Genomic DNA, 12,500 nt, shown 5'->3' on the forward strand with positions numbered 1-12,500 from the left:
TTGGGGTCACGCTACGATACGTACTTTGGTTTTTGGGGTCACGCTACGATACGTACTTTGGTTTTGGGGTCACGCTACTGCACGCACTTTGGTTTTTTGGGGTCACGTACGATGCGTACTTTGGTTTGGGGTCACGCTACGTGCACGTACTTTGGTTTTTTGGGGTCACGCACGTACTTTGGTTTTGGGGTTACGTACGCATTTTGGTTTTTTGGGGTCACGTTACGATACGTACTTTGGTTTTTGGGGTCACGCTCGATACGTACTTTGGTTTTTGGGGTCACGCTCGTACGTACTTTGGTTTTGGGGTCACGTTACGATACGTACTTTGGTTTTTTTGGGGTCACGTTACGATACGTACTTTGGTTTTGGGGTCACGTTACGATACGTACTTTGGTTTTTTGGGGTCACGTTCGGTACGTACTTTGGTTTTTTGGGGTCACGTTCGGTACGTACTTTGGTTTTGGGGTCACGTTACAATACGTACTTTGGTTTTTTTGGGGTCACGTTACAATACGTACTTTGGTTTTTTTGGGGTCACATTACGATACGTACTTTGGTTTTTTGGGGTCACGTTACGATACGTACTTTGGTTTTTTGGGGTCACGTTACGGTACGTACTTTGGTTTTTTTTGGGGTCACGTTACGATACGTACTTTGGTTTTTTTTGGGGTCACATTACGGTACTTTGGTTTTTTGGGGTCACGTTACGATACGTACTTTGGTTTTTTGGGGTCACGCTACGATACTTACTTTGGTTTTGGGGTCACGCTACGTATACGCACTTTGGTTTTTGGGGTCACGCTACGATACGTACTTTGGTTTTTTGGGGTCACGCTACGGTATCGCACTTTGGTTTTTGGGGTCACAAAACATAAAAGTGAAAAAAGTGCAATCAGAATATCCACATGATCAGAGGAGAGGGCGGATCTGTTAGCATTGATGATGACCCTGCTGGACGATTACAGCATGTGCTTGTATACAGAATTGCTGAAATGCGCTCTTGTAGGAACTTTATAACGGGATCAAGCACGCTAAATCCTGTGTTCTGGACGACTGAGAATGCATCAATCAATACTCCAGTAGTGTTCGTCATTGCTTTAACCCTGTCTGAGCTTGCAGCGAGCGGCTGCTTGGACGGCCCTCGAGACTAACAGCGGTTTGGCATATCCTGCGTGAGCGAGACATGTGCTGCGCGGTCGTTTTGAGTTTTCTCTGTGTTCATACACCAAACATTTTCTTTAATTAAAACACTGTAATTTTTGAGAGGGTTAATTGATAAATCAATTATAATATAAATACATTTATTATTTTATTGACTTCATTTGTGTTTGTTTATACTGATTGTGTGTTCGGCTTAAATATTGTACATTTGCTGTTGGTTATTGTCTATAATGTCTTGATTATTTGTATTTTCTGGCAAGGGTGTAATCTGTTAATACGGGCGCTGTTCACGCCTCAGCTCAGGATATGTGAAACCGGGCGTAACTCACGTGGGCTTTTTTTTTCTTTCTATTAATTGAAATTCAGTTGTACAGACAAAATAGGTATTGAACAAACAATATTAACTTACAGTTCTCAGAGGGCAGACATAATTGCAAAATACAATAAGTAATAGCTGATGAGGTCTCAAATCAAATATACAATCAAGAAGACAAAAATAAATAAATATGTAAAATAAATAAATGAATATCATTTATGTAAAGTCCTGAAGGGTAAAGGAGCTAAAGTGCACTTAGCTCATTGAAAAAACTGGCTACTGTAGAAGCTTTCTCATTTGAAAGGGTGCAAAGTGAAGCAGCAAAAGCTTTAAGTTCATTATTAAAATGAAGAAAGGACGACGGGGGGGGGGGTTATAAGTTGTTTTAATATTGGTTTCACGCATGCTAAGACACGTCATCATCTGTGTGACTGCCTGTATCCGCTCGGTTTGGCGCGGATTCGTGTACCGTTGCAGCCGTACCGCCGAGTGGACTGACTTGACTCGAGAGGGACTTTGAGGACAAACGCGTGCTGCACTCGCTCTCTTTCTGTTGTGGTAAAATGTTTAAAAATGACGAGTTGGTTGCACATCTGTGTGGAGATCGAAGAAACTCATTTCAGTCATGTTTACTGTGCATGCACACAATTTAAATAATATTCGGCGAAGGTTTATCAGTCTGATGGTTGATCTGGTCAATCTGTCGACAGATTATGACGTCATCAGCTCGTGTGTTTCCAGTCTGCTGGTGGTTGAAATGGAGAAATTGAAGAGGCGCAGCATTTATTTTTGTACTTGAATGTTTGTTTTTTTTTAAGGATTATTTCAGTATGAAAATGAACATGAATGGCTGACCTGATCATACGACTCTCCTCATTTAATTCCCACATAATTGCATCATTGATGCTTTTGATTCAGTCTCACAGCTGCGGCTCATTACACCGGAAGTTCATTTGGCTGTTTTCTATTTGTATTTCTCATCTTGACGAGTTTCTTGCACCATCCATATATTTGAGCTCTGTTGCCCTACAAAGACAAAACGCAGTAACTACACCATCACTGAAACAGAAAAGACGTGGATTATCAATTAATCTGACCGTGTTTTCTGTGAATCTGAACCGAGTCTGACTTACTGCATTTTACCTTTGCAGGACAGTGTGGGTGATAGTACAACAAGAATGTTTTATTATTCTGCGTTTTCAGAAATCTCAGGAACTCTTTTCTACTCGAGCGCAGTTTTCTTTCTCTGGACATGGAAGAATAACTGATTCAAGCGGATTCATCCGAGCTTTGGGAATGATTCTGTTCCACACACACACACACACACACACACACACACACACACACACACATCTGTTCTGTTTTCCCACCGCACATGATTTGAGTTATGAAGCAATACATTTTACAATAATGTTGACAAACATATACTGTATATATATATATATATATATATTTGCAATGTTTCCCTGCACTTTATATAGAAATGTATTTTAGAAATGTACATATGATGAGATTATCAGTTGTCAATATTTCTCCTGATTATTATTATATTAAGATTATGTTCTTTGCATTAAATGAACAGTGATCAAAGCTTGTCATGAGCATCATTTTGTTCCTTCAGGCTTTTAATTGCTGAATGTAGATAATCAGTGTTGTGCAATAAACCTTTGTGAAGGGTTCAATTAGTTTTATTGCCATTAGAATGATTTGATATCAAGTCATCGGTGAAATCAATACCATAATATTCACATACACGGATTAAACAGATAAGTGTATTTTTAGCATAGTGTAAAGTGTTAATGACAGAATCAGTGTGATCGAACACATTCAGACGGTGTCCAGACCTCGTTTGACAAAGTCCTGTTCTGCATAATGAAGGATTAAATGATTTGCTGGATGAAGCTGAGTCATTCATGTCTTTTTCTGATGCGTTCCCTCCGTCACTGAAGGGGCGAGACTCATGAGTGTTGAAAATAATAATATATGAAAACAAGACAAATGTAAGAAGTTTCTGTGTGATTTTCTGACTGATGTCACCAGCAGATAATTGAGTGTTATGCAGTGAAGAGTTTGATTCTTCCACAGGACTCATGTGAGTCACTATATGTAATCACAGATTTATGAATAGTCCGCTCATATAGTTTGCTAATTATTTTTAAGCAATATTCAGAGTTAAACAACTGATAATCTCAATCGGCAGCATTTGTGGCTGATAATAATGTCATAATTTTGCCTCGTTCCTCCGTTTCTTTAATAAAAGCACAAATGTGTGTCCAGTGAGACACTTCCAATGCAAGTCAATGGGGTTTAATCTGTACACATTAAAATACTGTTTCACAAGTATAAACACAAGACATGAACAATATGTATGTTAACATGATTTTACTGTCATTAAATCACTCACTGACCACATCTGTGTGAACATAGAGACAATTTACAACTTTGTTGCCATGACCACATAACGCTTTAAATAAAAAAATGAAGATGGGGCATCTATTATGCCCCTTTTCACAAGATGTCATTTAAATCTTTGGTGTCCCCAGAATGTGTCTGAAGTTTCAGCTCAAAATACCCCACAGATCATTTATTATGTTGAAAATGACCATTTTAGTGTGGGAATAAAACGAGCTGTTTTTTGTGTGTGTGTGTCTTTAAATGCAAATGAGCTGGTGCCCCTGCCCCGTATACAGAACAGGGTGGAGTTTTGGGATAAATAGACATCATTAGCAATATGAAAGACAGTGAAAATAGTGTTCAGCCGATATGTGTGAACCGGAGTAAGAAGGAACAACTTTGAGAATGAAACAGGAAGTTCCTGAATGGATATTTGATCCATTTATTTATTTGTTGTGGAGTTTGTTCAGCTGTTTTAGAACGATGGATGAGCAACACACACACACACACACACACAAATACTGTTACAATGTTCACTGTGTGCTATAACAAAACAACACACACAAACAAACATGTCCGTCAACAGTCGTGGGCGGGGCCTGTACGATGTGACGTCACTATGTACAGCATCTGTGAACGGCTTGTTCTGAGACAGTGTTTCTGATTAATGGGGATTTAAAGGACTGGGTGGATTTTTATCATTATAGGGTGGTTGTGTACACACATGTATGTTCAAACTCCATGTAAAAGTGCATTTTGTATAATACTTCCCTTTATAGCTCAAATAATACATGAGTTTTAACAGAAGAATGAATGTAAGTGCTTTTATAAAATTATAATCTTCACATTTCTGACTTTAAACCTCCAGAAATGACCCCCATTGACTTCCATTATAAGTGTTCACTGGAGCACACATGTGTGCTTTATTAAAGAAAAGGAGGAACGAGGCGAAATTCATTATTGTGTTAATTAGGATTATGACACAAACGCTGTTGATTGAGATTCACTTGTATTGAATCCGAATATTCCTTTAAATTATTTGGTGACTTGAACTCCATGAGGCACATTATGATGAGACACCTGGATGATGTTCTCTGTGCTGATGTTTCATTAAAATGCCTTCATTTACCAAAATATGCCTCTCTGGAATGATTCAGATATGTAGTTTGACTCATTAAGAGAAATGCACTGTACAGTTATCAAAAGCATCAAATATGTCGATCATCAGCCCTAATGACCATAAAACTAATGCTGTGACACTTTAAGCTTCCATTTGTAAACTAGATCACATGACCTAACCATGAAAATGATATTTCTGCATTCATTCATCTCAACATATACTAACACATTATTTCAATTGAAAGTACTGTATGTTAACATTAATTAATGCACTATAAAAACTAACAATAAATGAACAATTGTAATGTTATAAGCTAACATTAAGTTTAATAAATGCTGTAAAAGTGTAACGTTCATTGTTAGTTCATGATACTTTATATGCATTTACTAATGTTGGAACTGTATTGTAGATTGTTACTCTATTTTTTAAGATTGTCATCAATAATTCAGTGTGCGGTTGATGATGTAAGTTAATGCTGTGACGTCAGAACTGCACTTCCTGTTTCTGCTCCAGACAAACATTACTCTCATTATTTGACAGTGAAGGATTACAGTTACATTCATGCATTTAGACACTTTTATCTGCAGCAACTTACAGGGATATAAAGATGACAGATGAACCGTCACTGTTGGAACGCCCAATTCCCAATGCGCTCCAAGTCCTCATGGTGGTGTAGTGACTCGCCTCAATCCAGGTGGTGGAGGACGAATCTCAGTTGCCTCTGCGTCTGAGACTGTCAATCCACGCATCTTATCACGTGACTCATTGAGCGCGTTACCATGGAGACATAGCGCGTGTGGAGGCTTCATGCTATTCTCCACGGCATCCACACACAACTCACCACATACTCCACCGAGAGCGAGAACCACATTATAGAGACCACGAGGAGGTTACCCCATGTGACTCTACCCTCCCTAGCAACCGGGCCAATTTGGTTGCTAAGGAGACCTGACTGGAGTCACTCACCACACGCCCCACCGAGAGCGAGAACCACATTATAGAGACCACGAGGAGGTTACCCCATGTGACTCTACCCTCCCTAGCAACTGGCCAATTTGGTTGCTAAGGAGACCTGACTGAAGTCACTCACCACACACCCCACCGAGAGCGAGAACCACATTATAGTGACCACGAGGAGGTTACCCCATGTGACTCTACCCTCCCTAGCAACCGGACCAATTTGGTTGCTATGGAGACCTGACTGGAGTCACTCATGAACTGGTTACACACTGTATTTCTACAATAAAAGTATTCATGCTGTGTGTGTCTGTGACTTATGAATGAAAATGTAATTATATATATATATATTGGATCTGTCTCCATTTTCATATAAGCTGATAAAATATTTCTGAACTGATTTCAGAGGAGAGATATGAATGTAGCTCAGTCAGTGATGTCCACACCATCAGGACCACAAACAAAAATATGTTAAATCTGTGATTCTCTTATCATTATCCGAAATGATCAATATTCTGGAATTCTTCTCAGTCCTGCTGCATTTATCTGTTAGAAAAGACACTCATCCAAGAAAAATCGCAGTAGCTCTGACGTCATCTGATGGTCAACCAGCATGCAGAGCGACGCCGAGCTGTGATTGGCGGATTCACGTGAGAACGGCTTTTCTCCAGGGCAGATTAGGAAACTGGACACCATCGGCTCGAAGGCGCGCCCTTCTTCCGACATCTTGGCTCAAACCGGCTACTGACCATTAGCGGGAACATCCGGGGAACCAGACGCACTTCTGCGGCCATTGCGGCTCTTCATCCTGCAGCTTCATCACTTTGAGAGGGAGGAGCGTCTGTGGGCTGGAGGAGAGACGCCGAGGCGAAGAAGACCTGCGGAAAACCGTTACACCGGAGCGCTGCTTTTCTCTCTGCTCACACCGAACCGCTGTAACGGCAGATCAGGGCGTGTGCCGGGACAATCATGCGCGCGTGCGGACGGGAACGGAAGCGGCTGCGGATTTAACTGGTGTTTTCATGTCTGAGGCGGATCGTCGGGAAAGCTCGATTCGTTTGGGCGCATCAGCGCGTTTTCTGCGGCCGCGCGCATCACATTGACAGCCATTATTAGAAGCGGCCGCTCGCGTTCACCGCGGATGCTGCGACCTGAATCCCGGAGCGCTGATTTTTCCTGACATTATACCGTCATCCTCCGCTGTGACAGACGGCTTCAGACGCGGTGTCGTCGACGGGAGTCCGAGGGATTTGCTGGATCGATAATTCCCCTCCACACCTGAACTGTGTTTTATCTGAGATCTCTGTGAGGATCTTTCGGCGGGAGGATGGCTGACGACGACGTGCTGTTTGAGGATGTGTACGAGCTCTGTGAGGTGATCGGAAAGTAAGTGATCAAATCTAAAATGTATCCTGATCAATATGATGCTTTTATCTGCTCGAGTCTCAAAAGCGGTTTTCTGCGGCCACCTTTGTCTGGTGTGTTGACAGTATGTTCTTGCAGTGTCAGGTTAGTGTGTGTGTGTGTGTGTGTGTGTGATGTGTTTGTGTTTGTGTTAGTGAGTGAGTGAGTGTGTGTGTGTGTGTGTGATGTGTTTGTGTTAGTGAGTGTGTGTGTGTGTGTGTGTGTGTGTGTGTGTGTATTAAATGTGTGAGTGTGTGTGTGTGTGTGTGTGTGTGTGTGTGTATTAAATGTGTGAGTGTGTGGTGTGTGTGTGTGTGTGTGTGTGTGTGTGTGTATTAAATGTGTGAGTGTGTGTGTGTGTGTGTGTGTATATATATATATATATATAAAATGTGTGGTGTGTGTATAGGTGTGTGTGTGTGTGTGTATATTAAATGTGTGAGTGTGTGTATAGGTGTGTGTGTGTGTGTGCTATATTAAATGTGTGAGTGTGTGTGTGTGTGTGTGTGTATATTAAATGTGTGAGTGTGTGTGTGTGTGTGTGTGTGTATATATATATATATATATATATATATATAAAATGTGTGGTGTGTGTATAGGTGTGTGTGTGTGTGTGTATATATATATATATATATATATATATATATATTAAACGTGTGTGTGTGTGTGTGTGTGTGTATATATATATATATATATATATATATATATATATATATATATATATATATATATATATATATATTAAACGTGTGTGTGTGTGTGTGTGTGTGTGTGTGTATATATATATATATATTAAATGTGTGAGTGTGTGTGTGTGTGTGTGTATATATATATATATTAAACGTGTGTGTGTGTGTGTGTGTGTGTGTGTATATATATATATATTAAACGTGTGTGTGTGTGTGTGTATATATATATATATATTAAACGTGTGTGTGTGTGTGTGTGTATATATATATATATATATATATATATATATATATATATATATATATATTAAACGTGTGTGTGTGTGTGTGTGTATATATATATATATATTAAATGTGTGAGTGTGTGTGTGTGTGTGTATATATATATATATATTAAACGTGTGTGTGTGTGTGTGTGTGTGTGTGTGTGTATATATATATATATATATATATATATATATATGCCCAATGTTAGCTGGGATAGGCTCCAGCCCCGCGACCCTGTACACAGGATAAGCGGTTGACGATGGATGGATGGATGGATGGATATTAGATGCTTTAGTTCATCATATAACGGACATGTTGGCTGAAAAATAATCATACTGGTAGAATAATGTGGTAATATGTTTGTCATTGTGGAATTGAAGTTGCATCTGTTTTCTCGTTAGTTTAATCTCATTCCCTCATAAAGCACCAGAAGGTTCAGGTGTGTCACAGACGAGAGTGTTTGTATGATCAGCTGATTGAGTTTCAAACACATGCATGTGTTCAGAGGAGCAGGTGTGGCCTATCATGTATGTGTTATATATGACAACAGACATACAGAGAAACAGACAGATCTATTGATAAGGTTGGTTGTGTCCATTAGAGATGATGTCATCATCACAGGAGTTTGACTGGCCCTGCTGAAGTGCTCTTGTGAAGGATAGTCTTCTTCAGTTCTTCATCTGCTGTAGATGTGTGACTGAACTGTGTATGTGGGTCAGTCAGCCGTCAGAGTTCACCAGTGAACATACAAACTCAGTATCACTGTACACATGAACACGTGTGATATTTACATGGTTTACTCTCTGCTGAAGGGTCCACAGCTGTGTTTGGAGTAGATGGTACTCGGATATGAGCTTCATTTATTTTAATGCAACATTTCATGTACTTTTTCTTTTGGTTTTGAGGTGAAATATGACCCAATGTTGTTGTAAGACACATTTTTAAAGGTGTCTTCAGTGCCACTAAATGACTAGCAGATGTGACAGTCATGACAGATCTGCTAATAAGAGACTTGATGATGATGTCACAGTGCTCTGTTGTTCTGCATGTGTCTTGTATGTTCTTAGTCTTAAGCCCCGCCCACATTAGAGCCACCCACACCATATCCCCTCTGGCCCTGCTGTGTGTGTTTAAACATTCATAATTGTGTCACACGTGTGTGATGAACTCCCCCTCTTACCACATTAAACGGTGTGCACTGAGCAGGTATAAAACAACAATTAACAACATGTGTTCGATGTAAATCGATATCATTTACATTTATGCATTTGGCAGACACTTTTATCCAAAGTGACTTACAGAGCACTTATTACAGGGATAATCCCCCCGGAGCAACCTGGAGTTAAGTGTCTTACTCAAGGACACAGTGGTGGTGACTGTGGGGATCGAACCAGCAACCTTCTGATTACCAGTGTATTATACAGAGCCCTTATTACAGGGACAATCCCCCCGGAGCAACCTGGAGTTAAGTGTCTTACTCAAGGACACAATGGTGGTGACTGTGGGGATCGAACCAGCAACCTTCTGATTACCGGTTATGTGTTTTAGACCACTACGCCACCACCACTCCATTGCCGAGTAATCGGCAAAACCGATATATAGGTTGACCTCTATTCTAAACTGATTATGCAAAACAACAACACTGTATCGGATCGGCCAATACTGAGATTTCCAATATTCGGATCGGAAGAGAAAAGTGGTATCGGCGCCTCTCTACACAAGATGATACAAATCTGAGATATTGTCACATTTTCTCTTTGATTATTTTAAGATCTATGCATCATATTTCATTACATTTAAACTGATTTTATTCAGGAGCATCTGCTGTTTTAATATTCTGTTTTCTATGTGAAGTTACAATGAAACGCAACAGAAAGGCACATCTGCTTACAACTTATATACTGCTTTCACGCCTTTACTCCAGATTTATTTGTATGAAAGTAAAACTCTATTTTTCGTGTTCTTCTCGATGTTTTATTCATATGTTTGACAGCACGTAGAAAATAATCGGATGTCATAATGTAAACGGACCACTTTTAATTGGCTCAGCGATTTGTAACTCTCTAAACACATGCCGATACTTCACTGAGTCGAGATGACTGTTGTGTAGACAGTATATATGTAGACAGTATATGTGTAGACAGTATATCTGTAGACAGTATATCTGTAGACAGTATATGTGTAGACAGTATATCTGTAGACAGTATATCTGTAGACAGTATATGTGTAGACAGTATATGTGTAGACAGTATATCTGTAGACAGTATATCTGTAGACAGTATACGTGTAGACCGTATATCTGTAGACAGTATATGTGTAGACAGTATATGTGTAGACAGTATATCTGTAGACAGTATATCTGTAGACAGTATACGTGTAGACAGTATATCTGTAGACAGTATATGTGTAGACAGTATATCTGTAGACAGTATATGTGTAGACAGTATATCTGTAGACAGTATATGTGTAGACAGTATATGTGTAGACAGTATATGTGTAGACAGTATACGTGTAGACAGTATACGTGTAGACAGTATACGTGTAGACAGTATACGTGTAGACAGTATACGTGTAGACAGTATATCTGTAGACAGTATATGTGTAGACAGTATATGTGTAGACAGTATATGTGTAGACAGTATATGTGTAGACAGTATATCTGTAGACAGTATATCTGTAGACAGTATCGTAGACAGTATACGTGTAGACAGTATATCTGTAGACAGTATACGTGTAGACCGTATACCTGTAGACAGTATACGTGTAGACAGTATATGTGTAGACAGTATATGTGTAGACAGTATATGTGTAGACAGTATACGTGTAGACAGTATATCTGTAGACAGTATATGTGTAGACAGTATATGTGTAGACAGTATATGTGTAGACAGTATATGTGTAGACAGTATATCTGTAGACAGTATACGTGTAGACAGTATACGTGTAGACAGTATACGTGTAGACAGTATACGTGTAGACAGTATACGTGTAGACAGTATATCTGTAGACAGTATATGTGTAGACAGTATATCTGTAGACAGTATATGTGTAGACAGTATATGTGTAGACAGTATATCTGTAGACAGTATATCTGTAGACAGTATACGTGTAGACAGTATATCTGTAGACAGTATACGTGTAGACAGTATATCTGTAGACAGTATATCTGTAGACAGTATATCTGTAGACAGTATACCTGTAGACAGTATACGTGTAGACCGTATACCTGTAGACAGTATATGTGTAGACAGTATATCTGTAGACAGTATACGTGTAGACAGTATACGTGTAGACAGTATATCTGTAGACAGTATATCTGTAGACAGTATACGTGTAGACAGTATATCTGTAGACAGTATACCTGTAGACAGTATACGTGTAGACAGTATACCTGTAGACAGTATACCTGTAGACAGTATACGTGTAGACAGTATACCTGTAGACAGTATACGTGTAGACAGTATACGTGTAGACAGTATATCTGTAGACAGTATATCTGTAGACAGTATATGTGTAGACAGTATATGTGTAGACAGTATATGTGTAGACAGTATATGTGTAGACAGTATATCTGTAGACAGTATATGTGTCGACAGTATACCTGTAGACAGTATACGTGTAGACAGTATACGTGTAGACAGTATACCTGTAGACAGTATACCTGTAGACAGTATATCTGTAGACAGTATACGTGTAGACAGTATACGTGTAGACAGTATACGTGTAGACAGTATATCTGTAGACAGTATACGTGTAGACAGTATACCTGTAGACAGTATACGTGTAGACAGTATATGTGTAGACAGTATATCTGTAGACAGTATATGTGTAGACAGTATATCTGTAGACAGTATACGTGTAGACAGTATACGTGTAGACAGTATACGTGTAGACAGTATACGTGTAGACAGTATACGTGTAGACAGTATACGTGTAGACAGTATACCTGTAGACAGTATACGTGTAGACAGTATATCTGTAGACAGTATACGTGTAGACAGTATACGTGTAGACAGTATACGTGTAGACAGTATATCTGTAGACAGTATATCTGTAGACAGTATATCTGTAGACAGTATATGTGTAGACAGTATATCTGTAGATAGTATATGTGTAGACAGTATATCTGTAGACAGTATATGTGTAGACAGTATATCTGTAGACAGTATATGTGTAGACAGTATATCTG

At 39.3% G+C, this 12,500-nt stretch overlaps 1 long non-coding RNA gene and 1 pseudogene across 1 annotated transcript; one reads left to right on the forward strand and one right to left on the reverse strand.

Annotated features, from left to right (window-relative positions):
- Window positions 1–366: 366 nt before the first annotated feature.
- Window positions 367–4,984, reverse strand: LOC127653559 (uncharacterized). The gene is made up of 2 exons (XR_007971825.1): window positions 870–4,984; window positions 367–740 (listed from the first exon to the last, which is right to left on the reverse strand). It is a non-coding gene; the product is annotated as an uncharacterized LOC127653559 (long non-coding RNA).
- A 1,829-nt stretch (window positions 4,985–6,813) lies between these two features.
- LOC127653541 (peripheral plasma membrane protein CASK-like) overlaps window positions 6,814–12,500 on the forward strand; it is an 84,329-nt pseudogene continuing 78,642 nt past the window's right edge.

Source organism: Xyrauchen texanus, chromosome 13 (genome assembly GCF_025860055.1).
Source record: "Xyrauchen texanus isolate HMW12.3.18 chromosome 13, RBS_HiC_50CHRs, whole genome shotgun sequence".
Classification (NCBI taxonomy): Eukaryota; Metazoa; Chordata; class Actinopteri; order Cypriniformes; family Catostomidae; genus Xyrauchen; species Xyrauchen texanus.